Below are 5786 nucleotides of genomic sequence, written 5' to 3' on the forward strand. Positions count from 1 at the left end.
AAAGTTATGCACCTCCAAAGGGCAATTCAGAGACCTCAGCACTCAGCTGGGTGCTACCCAACCACCTGCCAACAGAAAATATTAAGCACAAGGTCTGAATTCCCTGTCCCCCCCCCAGCCCACCTGACTCAGGGCTGCACATGCACTCAGGATTCAGATTCTGCCGTCATCTTCTATGGGCAGTTACCTACCTCACCCGGTGTTGGTGACTTTTTATGATTAGTCTAGACTCTAGTGGTTAGAATACACAGCTGGGATTGTTTGACCTGGATTTGGATCCTTGCCCCAGCATTATTTATGGACTTTCTATTATGGAATCATTTGATTTAAGAAGTCCATGGGCTGGAGACTGGATCTCAGGTCCCATTTCTCCCAGTGGATTGTTCTAAATCACTAGACTTCAGGATCCCCCTCGCTCACTCTCTTGTCCCAGAACTCGTGTCCTTGGCTGCACAGTGGCTCTGCTTCAACTGATGAATAGCCCACCCCTATTGCATAGTTTAGGTAGAGATTGGAGGATGTGGATTTAAATCCCCTCAGGCTGAGAAAGGCTTAGAACCAGCTCTGCCACTTCCAGCACCAGCTCTGTAGATGCCAGGATATAATGTAGGCTATAGGGCAAAACCACCGACTATGTTTTTGAATGAATGCGATTGTGGCTAATGCCAGGACCGGGTTAGAAAGGGCAGAGGGTAAAACTGGAAGAGTTATTCTGGCCTCATTTACATTCATGTATTTTAAGAATTACTGTGCTGCAGGATTAGACTGAGACACAGTTCAAAAGAAAGAGACTTAGCTGGAACGTGTCTGACGGCAGAGATTTTCACATAGCCCAAGGCTGTCCAACTGACCTCCCTGTTGCAGCCCCTGGGCTCCTGCCTCCTGCTGCTCCCTGCACAGGCCCCAGGTTCCCACCTCAGCGGGCAGGGCAGTGTGGCACAACATAGCCCTGGGAGCTGAGAGTAAGGCACATTATACATGGTGCAGCTGGGAGGGGCATGGATGCATGGTAGAGCAGTGAGGGGGTAAAGGAGAGTCTGCATGAACATGTGGCACAGCAGTGGGAGGGGGAGCATAGGTGCATGGTGTGGCAGGCAGGGGGCTCCCGTGTGCTGTATTGGGGAGGGAGGATAGCCTTGGGAGCCAATGCCTCACCCTGGGGTAGGATGTGGGTGCATGGCACCACAACCAATTAAAAGTTGAACAGCTCTGACATAGTCCATATACAAGCATCAAGCAGAGTCAAAACAATATGGACAGCAGAAAACAGGTTGAAACAGCTTACAGAGTACTAAAATACAAAGCCCACATGAAGCTGTGGCACTACATTTCCTCCTCCACTGCAGAATAACTACTGTGAGCGCTGTTTAATTCAGTTGACACTGGAAGAAAGTCTTCAGCTGTATCCGATTATACCATCATCTCATCATGTGCCACAAACTGACAAAGGGGAAAAGTTCAGAGATCTAAGGCCAGAGTGGTAACCAAAAACACTCTGATCGCTCATCTGCAAGCTATGAAATGAATTCTTAGATCAGCCTGGTTACCAGTGACCAGGAGTCCTCATCACAAGAAACTCTCATTGTGATTGTCAACACATGTTGACAATCTGAGCCAAGAACCATTTTATAAACAGACCTACTCCAGGTGCTGGTGGCAGGGTGTCATGCCTGATGGGAAGCGATGAGGAAAGTCTGTTTCATCACTGCCCACACTAACTGTAGAAACACCTCCCTTCAATTTGTAGTGCTATCAATCATGCACAATTAAAAACCAAAACTAAAACTGCCATGTAAACCCATTGAAAGACGGTCAAACTTTGTAGCTACTTTAATCATGTCAAACTGCTAGGATTTATAATAAGCAAAAAGGAGCTGCTCATAAATATTATAATGAAACATGAGATCTCTGATAAATTGCAATAAATCATTTCTGATGCAGCATTGGATGGTGTAAGATTTGCCCCATGCCAGAACAATGCACAACTGATTCAAGCCAAAAGTTATATGACTTTAATATAATATACTGATATTACTATAGTGATAAAGTGAGCTAGATGTTTTTAAATTGACCTAGACAAAAAAAAAAAAAAAATACAAATTCAAGCTGAGAAAAATGCTATTGTTCCCTAGTTGGCTTCTCTGAAGTCAAAACACTTGGAGGGACTAATCTGCACACACATGAGTAACTTCACATGTTAGGAAGAACATCTTTGAATGCTGTCTCATTAATCAGACATGGAGGGTTTTCCAATAGGTCCTAGTGGAGATGGCAGCAAAACTGCACATTGACTGGCAAGTTTAAGATCAAGGGAAGACAGACAAAAAAGGAACTTAATTCTGGCTGGGAAACCATAAGGCTAAAAAAAAAAAAAGATATAAGAGGAGAAACAAGATGTTAGTCTGCAAAGCATACTTGATCCTGTATACTAATCTGGCCTTGCAAACTAGATCTGGACCATGGAGCTCCTTGAGGGCTGAATGACCCACCTCGGGCTCTGGCCCACATGTCTTCTCACTGTGGCTATGAAAGCCTTTGTGTTGAGATCTGTAGCCAAAGACTTAATGCCATAACTGCACAGTTCCCTCCTGACCCCGCATTTGCCACTAAAGCTAGATCTGCAGCCATGGGGATTAAGCAGCATCAGCATCTTAACTGCTGCTTTGCTGCTAGTGCCAACACAGAGGCTCCTGCACTGCTGGCAGCTGCAGTGAGAAACCCTGCAAGCCCTCCAGGGGCCAGATCCAGCCTGCAAGCCATGTTTGACACCCCTGTTACATTCTCATGCAAGGACTGTGGGGAACAAGCAGGCTGAACTGGAAGTCTTAATATATGAAAGAAAATTAGGACTTAAAATCAGTATTACAGTAATTAGTGGAATAACCCCCATGACTAGAATATTTCTGAGAGTAACACCTAATCCCAGAGCACATTCAGGAAAAAAAAAAAACCCCGAGTGTGATGCTGTCTCCATGTCAAAATACATACTGAGGTCCACGGGACAGAAACCAGATACATGCTTTCTGTGGAACTGTAGTGTACTGCAGTGGGTGGCCAGTAGCCTTCACATGAATAGTGACGTTGAGCATGTATTGATTTCATTATGCTTCCTGATTTGTGCATCACATAATTAGCCCATAAACACTTGCAGGGATCCACAGAAACTGCATAATGCAAGATCAATTGCACAAAAATCAGAGAAAACCAGGATCCCTACCTATCACACACTGCCTGCAGAAGTGGTCTTTGTGCCTCGCTGGACTGGCCACCCCTCAATGTCATGACACCACCTCCTGCTCTCCCTCTAGCTATTGCCTGCCAGGCTCTTGTCACATGGTGTTCTCCACAGAAACTGCACCATGGTCCATAGCTAGGAAAAACTGCATTTTTAGAGTGGTTGGGGGTTGGCCCAGGAGTGCCCAAGGGAGTGGAAGCACATGGCTCAGGACAGCAAGTGCCAGGGCACAAGGGAGTCTGCAGGGGCAGGAGCTAGGAGCAACAGCCCCAGCTACATGCCCGATCTGGGGCAGGATCAGGGGCAGTTCCATGGGATCGGGAATGTTGGGTCTGCAGGGTGTTTGGTGGGATCAGAGTGGGGGGACAGTTCTGCACTTTAGATCAAGCTAAACAAAAGAAAAAAGGCCCCCTACACCATTGGTGCTGGTCTACACTAGGAACTCCTCTTGCTACATCCCATGAAATCTGCTTAGTTAGTCAATGGGATAACACCTCACTTTGTTCTTGTCAGTTTGGAAAGTACACACATGGGTGAACCAAATCTGTATGTACCCATAGTAATTTGGATACATGCAAATTACTATTGGTACATTTATTTCAAACCCGTTTAGTGCTGTCATATTGAATGTAATAGTTTGAATGCTTGTAATAAATACCCATTAACCAGTTTAGAAAAAAAGGCAAGGTTCATCTTTTTATCTAGGGTCATTGCTTGTTTTAGCCTATGTGGTAAATGTCTTGATTCTGAATTTTATCTTTAGAGGCCTTGCAGCGAATGTGCTAAATGTCTTGGTTTTTGAATATTCTCTCTAGAGGCCTTTAACAAAGTTAACCTGAAAGTGGTTAACGTTCTGAGAGATCGAAACCTAGGGATTTTTGGAAAGGGGTCACAGCAGTGATGTGGAAAATTTCCCAAAGACAACCCAGGAAAGGAATCTGTTGGGTAAAAGATCTGAGCCCAAATTTGGGAGTAGTGACAGGTTTGGGTAGGAGGGGCCCAAAACTGCGGCAACTCACCCAATAAAAACTGTAACCTACAGTCCCAATTTGGAGGTAACCTCACCTGCAGAACACCGAAGGAAGAATCACAAGTGTAGGCCGGATCAGACTGATCACCTGAACCACCCTCTCCGTGAACAAAAATTCCCGTTCATGCTGAAGCCGCGGAGCGCCCGAGTGGGACCAAAGGAAGGGGACTTGTTCCCATCACTGCTGAGACCAACCCTAAAACCATAACTAAAGAATGAAAGTACAATCTGGGCATTTGGTTTCTAGGAATTCTAGGATTGTAAGTATACCATGAGAAATAACTTTTACTTGTAATTGTAGTTGTTTTTGTAATACTAATTCTTATAGCATTGTTTGGGAAGGATTTCTTAAAGCTAAGCAGTGTTATATGTGCAGCAAGGAATTTTAAAATAAAATTGTGTTGTATGAATTAAGTGTGCAATCATTGTGAAATCATGCAGTCAACCAAATAGTCCCCCAGCCAGGCGCGTCAAATGAATCCGTAAATTGTGTGGGATCTTTCTCTATTCCATAACCCACTACAGACAAGTGTGTTTGCAAGTCAGTATTTTTTGGTTCTTTGCATTTTGAATTAACAAGGTTTTCCTGGTCCGAGAGACCAGAAAACAGCTTCAAATTCCAAAGGCGACATATTTCAAATTATCCATATTGTAATACAGAAACTTATCCTTTCAGCTGGGGAGTAAAATAGCTTCAGGGTATCCATCACTTTGAATTATCTAATATTGAACTAAGGAAGTTTTACTCTCCTAGAAAATTAAACAGTTTCTTTCATTTCTTTTCATAATAGGAGATAGTTTGTTTTCTAGAGGATATTTGTTAATATTTTGGGTGGAGAATGATTTTTTTGAGGTAGAATGTAACCCAAGTTGTTAGGAAGGGGTTTTGTGGGGTTTAACTCCACTGAACTTAGGAGTCCAATTCCTTAGACCAGGCCCAAATTTACCCCTACGTAACAACAGAGAACCATACATATAAGTGCATCACTTACATGCTAAGGACAGTATGGGACATACTAAACACAAATGAACATGAACTGAACCCACAGGACTAGTCACTAACATCAGGCTGCCTCTGCAGTTGGGACTATACAGAGAGGTCACCATTCTGTGGTAGTGACACTGCCATCTTTTGATACCAAATATATTGAACTTTTCACAGAACTGTGCAGCTGTGCTGCATGACCAAGGAAGAGGTGGACAAGTGGGCAAAAAAATAAAAATAAAATAAATCAGCAAATTCAGCTGTGTTTTCCTGTTATCTCAGTCCCCCTTTAAACAACATGAACATCTCCTAGGAATCCTGCACATTTATTTCTTATTGTCACAGTAGCACTTAGGTGCCCTGTTCCTAGATAGGAAGAAGGGTAGCTGCCCATCACCCTGGGAACCCAGGTGATGGTTGCCCAGACAACCAAGCTGGTCATGTGACCAGAAGGGGGCAGGGCCGGGCCTTTATAAATAGCCCAGGCCAGAGCCTAGACAGCAGTTCCATTCTGGCAGGGGCAGGGAGCCCATTCC

General features: G+C 44.2%; 1 long non-coding RNA gene across 1 annotated transcript in view; it reads left to right on the plus strand.

Annotated features, from left to right (window-relative positions):
- The first annotated feature begins 4249 nt into the window (after positions 1-4249).
- Positions 4250-5786, plus strand: part of LOC109308202 — a 12058-nt gene continuing 10521 nt past the window's right edge. The window contains exon 1 of the long non-coding RNA XR_002100535.1: positions 4250-4436. This is a non-coding gene — a long non-coding RNA (uncharacterized LOC109308202). The remainder of the gene's footprint in view (positions 4437-5786) is intronic.

Source organism: Crocodylus porosus, unplaced genomic scaffold, assembly GCF_001723895.1.
Source record: "Crocodylus porosus isolate Cpor-Errol unplaced genomic scaffold, CroPor_comp1, whole genome shotgun sequence".
NCBI classification, from domain to species: Eukaryota; Metazoa; Chordata; order Crocodylia; family Crocodylidae; genus Crocodylus; species Crocodylus porosus.